Source organism: Rutidosis leptorrhynchoides, chromosome 4 (genome assembly GCF_046630445.1).
Source record: "Rutidosis leptorrhynchoides isolate AG116_Rl617_1_P2 chromosome 4, CSIRO_AGI_Rlap_v1, whole genome shotgun sequence".
Classification (NCBI taxonomy): Eukaryota; Viridiplantae; Streptophyta; class Magnoliopsida; order Asterales; family Asteraceae; genus Rutidosis; species Rutidosis leptorrhynchoides.
The window spans coordinates 248,679,181-248,692,181 of NC_092336.1; positions in this window are offsets into that span (position 1 = coordinate 248,679,181).

The following is a 13,001-nucleotide window of genomic DNA, read 5'->3' on the forward strand; positions in this document are numbered from 1 at the left end:
ACTATTCCGTTAGATGAAATCCAAATCAACGAAAAACTTCAATTCATCGAAGAACCCGTCGAAATAATGGATCGTGAGGTTAAGAGACTTAAACAAAACAAGATACCGATTGTTAAGGTTCGATGGAATGCTCGTAGAGGACCCGAGTTCACCTGGGAGCGTGAAGATCAGATAAAGAAGAAATACCCGCATCTATTTCCAGAAGATTCGTCAACACCTTCAACATCTTAAAATTTCGGGACGAAATTTATTTAACGGGTAGGTACTGTAGTGACCCGAACTTTTCCATGTTTATATATATTAATTGAGATTGATATTTACATGATTAAATGTTTCCAACATGTTAAGCAATCAAACTTGTTAAGACTTGATTAATTGAAATATGTTTCATATAGACAATTGACCACCCAAGTTGACCGGTGATTCACGAACGTTAAAACTTGTAAAAACTATATGATGACATATATATGGATATATACATAGTTAACATGATACTATGATAAGTAAACATATCATTAAGTATATTAACAATGAACTACATATGTAAAAACAAGACTACTAACTTAATGATTTTTAAACGAGACATATATGTAACGATTATCATTGTAAAGACATTTAATGTATATATATCATATTAAGAGATATTCATACATGATAATATCATTATAATATAATAATTTAAAATCTCATTTGATATTATAAACATTGGGTTAACAACATTTAACAAGATCGTTAACCTAAAGGTTTCAAAACAACACTTACATGTAACGACTAACGATGACTTAACGACTCAGTTAAAATGTATATACATGTAGTGTTTTAATATGTATTTATACACTTTTGAAAGACTTCAATACACTTATCAAAATACTTCTACTTAACAAAAATGCTTACAATTACATCCTCGTTCAGTTTCATCAACAATTTTACTCGTATGCACCCGTATTCGTACTCGTACAATACACAGCTTTTAGATGTATGTACTATTGGTATATACACTCCAATGATCAGCTCTTAGCAGCCCATGTGAGTCACCTAACACATGTGGGAACCATCATTTGGCAACTAGCATGAAATATCTCATAAAATTACAAAAATATGAGTAATCATTCATGACTTATTTACATGAAAACAAAATTACATATCCTTTATATCTAATCCATACACCAACGACCAAAAACACCTACAAACACTTTCATTCTTCAATTTTCTTCATCTAATTGATCTCTCTCAAGTTCTATCTTCAAGTTCTAAGTGTTCTTCATATATTCTACAAGTTCCAGTTACATAAAATCAAGAATACTTTCAAGTTTGCTAGCTCACTTCCAATCTTGTAAGGTGATCATCCAACCTCAAGAAATCTTTGTTTCTTACGGTAGGTTATCATTCTAATACAAGGTAATAATCATATTCAAACTTTGGTTCAATTTCTATAACTATAACAATCTTATTTCAAGTGATGATCTTACTTGAACTTGTTTTCGTGTCATGATTCTGCTTCAAGAACTTCGAGCCATCCAAGGATCCGTTGAAGCTAGATCCATTTTTCTCTTTTCCAGTAGGTTTATCCAATGAACTTAAGGTAGTAATGATGTTCATAACATCATTCAATTCATACATATAAAGCTATATTATTCGAAGGTTTAAACTTGTAATCACTAGAACATAGTTTAGTTAATTCTAAACTTGTTCGCAAACAAAAGTTAATCCTTCTAACTTGACTTTTAAAATCAACTAAACACATGTTCTATATCTATATGATATGCTAAATTAATGATTTAAAACCTGGAAACACGAAAAACACCGTAAAACCGGATTTACGCCGTCGTAGTAACACCGCGGGCTGTTTTGGGTTAGTTAATTAAAAACTATGATAAACTTTGATTTAAAAGTTGTTATTCTGAGAAAATGATTTTTATTATGGACATGAAACTATATCCAAAAATTATAGTTAAACTCAAAGTGGAAGTATGTTTTCTAAAATGGTCATCTAGACGTCGTTCTTTCGACTGAAATGACTACCTTTACAAAAATGACTTGTAACTTATTTTTCCGTCTATAAACCTATACTTTTTTCTGTTTAGATTCATAAAATAGAGTTCAATATGAAATCATAGCAATTTGATTCACTCAAAACGGATTTAAAATGAAGAAGTTATGGGTAAAACAAGATTGGATAATTTTTCTCATTTTAGCTACGTGAAAACTGGTAACAAATCTATTCCAACCATAACTTAATCAACTTGTATTGTATATTATGTAATCTTGAGATACCATAGACACGTATACAATGTTTCGACCTATCATGTCGACACATCTATATATATTTCGGAACAACCATAGACACTCTATATGTGAATGTTGGAGTTAGCTATACAGGGTTGAGGTTGATTCCAAAATATATATAGTTTGAGTTGTGATCAATACTGAGATACGTATACACTGAGTCGTGGATTGATTCAAGATAATATTTATCGATTTATTTCTGTACATCTAACTGTGGACAACTAGTTGTAGGTTACTAACGAGGACAACTGACTTAATAAACTTAAAACATCAAAATATATTAAAAGTGTTGTAAATATATTTTGAACATACTTTGATATATATGTATATATTGTTATAGGTTCGTGAATCAACCAGTGGCCAAGTCTTACTTCCCGACGAAGTAAAAATCTGTGAAAGTGAGTTATAGTCCCACTTTTAAAATCTAATATTTTTGGGATGAGAATACATGCAGGTTTTATAAATGATTTACAAAATAGACACAAGTACGTGAAACTACATTCTATGGTTGAATTATCGAAATCGAATATGCCCCTTTTTATTAAGTCTGGTAATCTAAGAATTAGGGAACAGACACCCTAATTGACGCGAATCCTAAAGATAGATCTATCGGGCCCAACAAGCCCCATCCAAAGTACCGGATACTTTAGTACTTCGAAATTTATATCATATCCGAAGGGTGTCCCTGAATGATGGGGATATTCTTATATATGCATCTTGTTAATGTCGGTTACCAGGTGTTCACCATATGAATGATTTTTATCTCTATGTATGGGATGTGTATTGAAATATGAAATCTTGTGGTCTATTATTATGATTTGATATATATAGGTTAAACCTATAACTCACCAACATTTTTGTTGACGTTTTAAGCATGTTTATTCTCAGGTGATTATTAAGAGCTTCCGCTGTCACATACTTAAATAAGGACGAGATTTGGAGTCCATGCTTGTATGATATTGTGTAAAAACTGCATTCAAGAAACTTATTTTGTTGTAACATATTTGTATTGTAAACCATTATGTAATGGTCGTGTGTAAACAGGATATTTTAGATTATCATTATTTGATAATCTACGTAAAGCTTTTTAAACCTTTATTGATGAAATAAAGGTTATGGTTTGTTTTAAAATGAATGCAGTCTTTGAAAAACGTCTCATATAGAGGTCAAAACCTCACAACGAAATCAATTAATATGGAACGTTTTTAATCAATAAGAACGGGACATTTCACCTTCGGCTGTTCCCGACGATTCACGAACAACTAGTTGTAAATAGATATATATATATTTAAATATAGCACTGTAGCGCTGTAGCAAAATACGGTTTCACTGTAGCAAATAGTGTTTTACTGTAGCAAATAGGGTTTTACTGTAGAAAAGTCATTTTTACTTGTACATATATATATACATACATATAATTGTTCATGAATCGTCGAGAGTAGTCAAAGGTAATTGTATATATGAAACAGTTCTAAAATTTTGAGACTCAATCTAACAGACTTTGTTTAACGTGTTAAAATAATAAATCGTATAGAGAATTGGTTTAAATAAGTCAAAAAATTTCGGGCCATCACATAATATGCAGACTCCATGTAAAGCTAGCAATCCACATTATCGGCATCTTAATAATTACCTGAGACAAAACATGCTTTAAAAAGTCAACACAAAGGTTGAGTGATATCATAGGTTTATAATTATTCCTGAATTGTTAAGACCACAAGATTTCAATAAAATAGACCGACATTCATCATATCAATCTTTAAAAATATATGCCGAATTGTAATATCGAGACTAAACGGTAACCCCAATGCTCTTTCTGGCCCCAAATCATTATTATGTGTCCTCAACCATAGGTTAATGGACATAGGCGTTACCCTCAACAGCGATATTCACAATAAGTAAGCTCACTAAATCACATAGCAATTGACGATATTACTCTAAGGGAATTTAATATGACTTAAGCATATAGCATGGCATTTTAAGGTTTTGCACTTGTGTCTAACATGTAAAACATCTAAAAGATAGCATGTGTCTCACCCCAATTTATAAAAACAGTAAAAGAAAATGGAGCTATGAAATCACCTTAATAGTAAGTAAAGTATCCTCGAAAGAAATGAATGAACGGAAGTAGTAGACCGAAAATCTCAACCTAGAGATAGAACGAAAGAACGGATATATGTATACTTATAAGTATATCAACCTATATTCGTAGTGATGGTTTACTAAAAGAGTTCTATTTTTGAAAAGTTACTATTTTTGGAAAGTTTCTATTTATAGTAAGTTTTCAAATTTAGGAAGTTCGGGTTATAATCTTTCATAAGACGTTGTACACCTTTACCCAAACCTCGTTGCTATCAAGTAAGTTACTCTGATGATCTATTGTTACCGGGTGCCCAGGACTCTTGACCAGAATCTAAGTCATGGCATTCGAGATCCACAAGCGAGTCCCATAATGGCAACAAGGACCACCCTAGGCCATAAGGATCACTTAAGATAATTTCATTACTCGTACTTATCGATTATTATGATGTTTGGAATGTTCTTAATATTTGATTGTTCTGTTTATAATGTTACAGATCAAAATTAGATACAAGGAAGAATAAAGTTATTATTATTAATCATCTCTTATTGATTATAACCCTTTGTTAAGTGATGTAACTGATGCAAATTGTAAGATCCAAGTCACAATATTAGTTAAATGGATTACTACATATTTCAACAATATGCTTAATTTTTTTTTTTTTATCATTATTATGTAAATTGATGTGACGTGTGTGACATACATCTTTTAGTTCTAAATTTATACAAGATTCAAATATTACAAATAAGCACGCACAACTATCGAGTACTTAGAACCCGGTTATTATAGCACTTAATTTAAGTATTCTTATCAAGTTCGTCCTAAGAGAACGGTGTAAGTTGAGCAATTGAAACTAATAGTTATCCTAGGGGATTGTTTGATTGGGGGATTTGTGATTGATTTTAACTATCAACTAAACTTTTTCAATTAAACAAACTTAAACTTAACTAGCAACAAGTAACAAGTAATTAGAAATGAGATTTAATCAATAAGACAAAGAGTGTTCACTTATTTAATCCTCTCTGTGCTTGGATCGCCCTTATTTTACCCAATTTGATATCGCTTTAGTTGTTTGAACTAGTAGATGTTTAGTATCACTACCAAACCTTAATCAAAGCATACTTTAGCAAATTCACATAAGCGTGGTATCCTAAGATCAAGTTATGTATGAGTTGATTATTGAGATTATGCTCGGGTTGAAATCACTTAAAACCCTTTAACCATCAAAATCACTTAAGATAGTCAAACACCACTATGATGAACAAAGGTCAATTGAAAACCAACTTAGCCTAGAAACACAATCACTTGAAATCCCTATTCTAGTTGTCTAGCTCACCTGAGGTGTTGAAGCACAAGTTGATTCACTTCTCAAATCACTAAGAGAGCTACTCAACCTATGTAATCAAAGTAAAACCAATATCAAACATAGCAATGGACCTCATAGCTAACTCAATAACACTAGCTCGTGTATTTTCATTCAAAACAACTTCATTCAATAGATTAAGGGCTAATCCTATGCATTAGAGATTCATAGATAAGCAAATAGAAGTGATTTAGCCAAACATAGCAAAGATTAAACTAGCAATAAACAAAAAAACATCAATAAACATTATCTTGAAAGATTACAAGCAATAGATTCAAAGCTAGATGAAGAAAAACAAAGATTACAACTAATTATTGCAAAATGAGTAAAGTAAAGTGGAGATTACAATCCAAAATGATAAAGAGAGAAAGATCTAGAGCTAATGATGATGAAACTTGAGCTTGCTTCCTTCAATTCACCTTAAAACTCTAATGGATGATGAAATTAGGGGTTTGTGTGTAAAATTCGGAGTAAAAACTGCAGCTCTCCCTTGAAATGTCCTATCTCTTTCCTTTTATAGTGTTGAAAATTCGGGCTGAAACAGTGTCAGGAGCGCCGCTTTTCCTTCAGGAGCGGTGCTTTTGGCTTAAAATAGGAGCGCCGCTTTTACATTTGGTGCGGCGCTTTTGTCTTGGCAGGAGCGACGATTTGACAGCTAGGAATGGCGCTTCTGCTCACTGATGAAAAATGGAGCCAAATCATGCATGAGAGCGCCGCTTTTCCAGTAGGAGCGGCGCTTTGGACCTTTAGGATCGGCGCTCCTTGTATTGGAGCGGCGCTTTTAGAACTGTTTCCTGCACTTGTCATTTTCTTTGCAACTTTTGAGCAAGACTTGGTCAATTTTACACAAAGTTAGGCATTTTGCCTTGAGTCGATACATTGGTGCATAAAAACAACTTTTAGGCCCAACGATCATCGAAACCGAATGAAATGAGGGCGATATTGCGAAATAAAACATATATAATTGGAGCAATATCATAAATCAATATATTTCTTATTTTCTGTTCAACTGTTTATTTGTGAACATAATAACTCTAACTAGTTTACGAACCCTCGCTTCGCGCCGGGGGTTCGGTTTTCAATGTATTTTAGTGCGTTTAGTTTGTAAAATTATTTTGTGGCTAACGACGATGTCGTTGAAGCGCAACTCGAGTCGAACTAAAAGGTATAATCCGTGAAAGATTTAAATGTTATTTTAAATTAACAATATATGTGCTATGTGCATCTCTGCGTTTCGCTACGGAATTGTCGACTTTTAAAAATTTAACGCAAAATCAACGTGTATGAAAAGTACCTCAAATATTTAACGTTTTTTTTAAAAGATTCCATTTTGCGTATAGTTAGTGACATTGTGTTCCTAAAATTATTTCGAGTTTAACGATGGTGTCGGAAAAATTTAACTCGTTGCGAGCGAGAAGATATGATCCGTTGAATATTTAGGTAGAGTTTAGTTAAGATTTTTTATGAAAATAGTTATTTGACACTTTACTCCACTGTTTGGAGGGCGGTTTTAATATTTGAACAAAGTTTGGGGTTTTTTTTGGAAAAAGGAAAAAAAAGGTGAAAACAAACAAAAATAAAAAAAAAATTAAAAAAAGGTGAAAGGACGAAAAATATTATATAATATTCGCCACCTCCCATTATTCTTTATTGTTACTCTGTCCTACTGTCTGTTTAGGATCCAACAACACCATCATTAATCACAACTATGAACATCTAAATTAAGAACCAATTATCCATGCTGGCATGCAAAAAGTAAGTGCACATTAATAGATCTGTATGTCCTGCTGAAGCATGATACAAAAGAATCATCATGTTGCAAGTTTTGTCCAAAATTAAGTTGGTGGTATTATAGTTATAATAACGGGGAGGCGAGTCAGGTCGGGGTAAGGGGGTAGGGTTGGGGGTGTTTTGTATTTTCTCGAGGGTGTGGGGTTTTTTTAGGAAAATTGGGGAGGGGCCGATTCGTACTTTGGATAAAGTTTGGGGTCCTTAGTGTGAGATTGAGATAGTCCAAATAGTAGTATTGAGGAGGGGGCCGATTCGTACGTTGAATAAAGTTTGGGGGCCTTAGTGTGAGTTTGAGATAGTCCAAATAGTACTATTCATTTGGACTATCTCAGTTAGATATAAGGTATAATTTGTTCAAGCATAGGCTTCAGCTTTTAAATGGGCAATTAGATTGTGACGCCCCGTACTAAATCATCATGTACGGACCATCAACAACAGGATCATTACAAGGTTAAGTACTATATGCGTTTTCAAAACAGAGTTTACATTCATAAATAAAAGTGACGTCATAACATACGTCAATTGTTTTACAAATCAAAAGTATGCTTCGCTAAGTAGAAGCATTAAATATGTGTACGTGACCATAATGGTCGTTACATAACATAAGTTCATAAGTAAAAAGTTTGAATGCAACATAAGTAGTCATGCGATAACAACTCTAGGCAGCGGGTTCTACAGCACGACTAGTAAGATAGCGGAAGCGACTTCAAGCACCTGAGAAAATACATGCTTAAAAAGGTCAACACAAAGGTTGGTGAGCTATAGTTTAAGTATAACAGTAATGTAAGTAGGCCACGAGATTTCAGTGCTACAACGAGCGTTTCAAAAGTATGTAAAAGTATATGCTTAACCGTGGGCACCCGGTAACTAACTTAACGTTTAATGTACCCCCTTAAAGTGCACTTGGCAAGTGCGTATAACCTCGAAGTATTAAACACTCGTTAAATGCTAGCGCTACTAGCCCGAGTGGGGATGTCAAACCCTATGGATCCATATCTAAGATTCGAGTTCACGGTTCAAAAACCAATGATTAAACGTTACCGAGCTAAAGGGAATGTTTATGCCGTTGTATAACCCACACATATATAAGTTTAAGTACTCGTGCCTGGTATGTAAAACATAAAATCCGCATGTATTCTCAGTTCCCAAAATAAGTTAAAGTAAAAAGGGAATGCTATAACTCACAATGATTAGTAGTAATGGTAAGGTAGTAGTCGGAAAGTGGTGTGCAAGTAACGGTCCAAACGTCCTCAACCTAAGTCAAATAGCACTAAGTCAATAAGTCGTCTCAAAAGGTTTACAAGTACGTAATTAAGGTCATAAGGGTCATCATCAATCATCATTAAACAAAAGGTAACAAGTAAGACTCGTTTATGAAAGTCGTTTAAAACAAAGGCTGACTTCGGTCAGTCACCACGGCCTCTACCCTTACTGAATTAAGGTGAGACCAGTGGTCATGGCTCCGTCTATGAGTCCCTTAAGTGTGGTAAAATTTACAGAAGCAAACTCGTCTTGGTTTGACCGTGGCGACGGTCTAAGTGCGAGTAGGTCAGAAATTTCTGCACAACGTTAAAGGACATGGTAACGATCGGAGGGCCATAAATCCTAAACCGTAACTCGGATTAAGACGAGTCCTATATGAAAAGTTATCTACTCGAAAAGTTCTATCTAAAAATCAAGGTTAGAACAGCCCAGGTCTACTGGTCTGTTCCAGAAGCACCAGGTCAGTAGGTTTTGGACAGAACAGTGGGTTTTGGAGAGTTCCGGTTGTCTCGGTGCTTGATGTTCATCACGGTTCTCATCCTTGATGCGTATAGCTTCAAGTGTACAACTCGTTGATGTGTTAACATCATTTTGACCAAGGTTTGTCCATCATAACTCAAGTGCAAGTGTTGTAGGTGTTTGATGAACCAAGGTTACATGTAAGTTTATGAACAAGTTCATGAACACTAAGAAAGATCACAACCAAGTGTTGGATCCATGATACTTGCACCAAAGTGTAAGCTCTTGTTGGTTTCATGTCCTTGTTCAAATGTGTAGTAAGCAACTAACAATAAGAAATAAAGAAAATGAATGATAAGCCTAAACCAACCATGAAGGTGGTATTCTAGTAACATACAACAAACAAGAACACAAGTAACAATTATAAAGATTATAAACTTTAAATCTTTTGAAACAAAATATGTAGAACATAACTAGATAGATTATGTTCTTGGATGTTCTTGATAAATACAAGATATTATGAAGAATCAAAACTAGGAAGTTAGATTCTTGAAAGTTAGTAAGTAAGTAACAACAACATGTAACAAGAATCAAACAACAAACAAAGATTGATGATGATGAATGCTTATGAAATCAGTTTTTACCAACAAAGAAAAGAAGAAAAGAAGTTGTTTCAAACACTTACAAGTATGAGAGAAAAAGAGAAGAAAGTTTGAGGGAATTTGCAAGTAAAGTGTGTGTGTTTTGAGAGAAGACTTCAAATGAGTTGTAATGAGGAAATGAAGTCAAAAACCACCTTATGGAGACCCAAGGCCGACGGCCTGCAGCTCCCAAGGGGGTGGGTGTGTTGCTTGTTGGTCACTAGGTGGAAAAGCTTGCAAAAGTTGGGTAAAAGGGTGGTGTTCATGGGGATAATGAGCCAACTATATTCCAATTCTATGTAACCAACTAGTTTAAGTTCAAGTATCATACTTACATGTAAACATGGGCTAGATTAATCCATAATATAAGTAGGGTGGGCTTACACTAGTCCATTAACACTTAAAAGGCCCAAGTTGCAAGTAGTTAGCAAGTAATCCAATAAAAGTCCACTAAATGCCCAAGTAATTAACTAATAGTCTTAGTTAATTAAAATGATTAATAAAATTAATCATGGATGTAAATAATATCTTAAAATATTATTCGTGCAAGTTCCGGGTGTCACAAAGACGTTTCGGGCATTTAAAGTTCAAGTACGGGCAATTAAAGCAACATGTAAATGTAATAACATACCTTCGTTTAATCAAGCGTATTAATAATAATAATTATTAATAAATAACGTTGGAAAAACCAGGGTCGTTACATTACCCACCTGTTAAAGAAAATTTCGTCCCGAAATTTAAGCTGAAGTAGATGGAGGAGTCGGGAAAAGATGAGGATATTTCCGCATCATTTGATCCTCTCGTTCCCAAGTAAACTCAGGTCCTCGTTTGGCATTCCATCGTACTCGTACAATCGGAATCTTGTTGCGTTTCAAAGTTTTGATCTCACGATCCATAATCTCAACAGGTTCCTCCACAAAGTGGAGTTTGTCATCAATAGTAAGTTCTTCCAATGGTATGATGAGTTCGGGTGCAGCAAGACACTTCTTCAAGTTTGACACATGGAAGGTAGGATGAACTGAGCTCAATTGTGCTGGAAGATCAAGACGATAAGCAACGGGTCCAACACGTTCCAAAATTTCGAAAGGACCAATGTATCGTGGGTTCAACTTTCCACGTTTTCCAAAACGGATCACACCTTTCCAAGGTGCAACCTTCAACATTACACGATCACCAACATTAAATTCAAAGTCTTTCCGTTTAAGATCGGCATAGCTCTTTTGGCGATCACGGGCAGTCTTAAGTCTAGCTTGGATCTGAGCAATCTTCTCCGTGGTTTCGTGAACTACCTCGGGTCCGGTGATTTGCTTTTCGCCTACTTCGGCCCAACAAATAGGAGATCGGCACTTACGACCATACAATGCTTCAAAAGGTGCAGCATTAATGCTTGAGTGATAACTGTTGTTGTACGAGAATTTGGCGAGTGGCAAATGCCTTTCCCAGGCCTTTCCAAAATCAATGACACATGCACGCAGCATGTCCTCCAAGGTCTGAATCGTTCGTTCACTTTGCCCGTCAGTCTGAGGATGATAAGCAGTACTCATGTCAAGACGAGTTCCCATGGCTTCTTGCAAAGAACGCCAAAATCTGGAAGCAAAACGGGGATCGCGATCGGAGATGATTGATAAAGGTACACCATGACGAGATACAACCTCTTTGATGTACAGCTGAGCAAGTCTTTCCATTGTATCAGTTTCCTTCATCGCTAGGAAGTGTGCAGATTTGGTGAGGCGGTCAACAATAACCCAAATAGTATCGCATCCGCCCACCGTCTTCGGCAGCTTAGTAATGAAATCCATTGTGATCCTTTCCCACTTCCATTGTGGGATTTCCGGCTGTTGAAGTAACCCAGAAGGTCTCTGATGCTCGGCTTTAACCTTCGAGCAAGTCAAACACTTGCCAACATAAGTCGCAACGTCCTTCTTAAGATTCGGCCACCAATACTGTTCTTTAAGGTCGTGGTACATCTTACCTGCACCGGGGTGAATCGAATATCTCGATTTGTGTGCTTCATCAAGTATCAGGCTTCGTAGATCTCCATAGTAAGGTACCCAAATTCTTCCGGCATAACATCGGAGTCCAGACTCTCTAACCTCGAATCGAGAGACAAGTATGTTCAAATGCTCGTGAGATATGTTCTCCTCCTTGAGAGCCTCAACTTGGGCTACTCTGATCTGGTTGTTGAGGTTCGAGTGGATGGTGATGTTCAGAGCCCTAACACGGAGAGGTGCCGTCCTCTCCTTTCGGCTTAAAGCGTCAGCTACAACATTGGCCTTGCCAGGGTGATAACGGAGTTCACAATCGTAGTCGTTGAGCGTCTCGATCCATCGACGCTGTCTCATATTCAATTGCTTCTGATCGAAGATGTGCTGGAGACTCTTGTGATCGGTGAAGATAGTGCTCTTAGTTCCATACAAATAATGTCTCCACAATTTGAGTGCAAAGACAACGGCTCCAAGTTCAAGATCATGTGTAGTGTAGTTCCGCTCGTGAATCTTCAATTGGCGGGAGGCATAGGCAATAACCTTTGATCGTTGCATCAGTACACAACCAAAACCACTCTTCGATGCATCGCAATAAACAACAAAGTCGTCACTGCCTTCAGGAAGTGATAGGATAGGTGCGGAGGTTAACTTCTTCTTCAAAGTTTGGAATGCTGATTCGTGTGTGGGTTCCCAAATGAACTTCTTGCCCTTGTGAGTCAGTGCGGTCAAAGGACGCGCAATCAGAGAAAATCCTTCGATAAACCTTCGATAATAACCGGCGAGACCTAGAAATTGGCGAATATGCGTTGGAGTAGTGGGGGTCTCCCACTTGCTTATGGCTTCAATCTTGGCGGGATCAACTTTGATACCCTGGTCGCTCACAACATGACCCAAAAACTGTACTTCCTTCAACCAAAATTCGCACTTGGAGAATTTGGCGTAAAGTTGCTCTTGTCTTAAGAGTTCAAGCACTAATCGTAGGTGTTGCTCATGTTCTTCTTCGCTCTTAGAGTAGATGAGGATATCATCTATGAAGACGATAACAAACTTATCCAAGTAAGGCTTGCAGACACGATTCATGAGATCCATGAACACGGCAGGTGCATTTGTCAAACCGAATGGCATCACGAGGA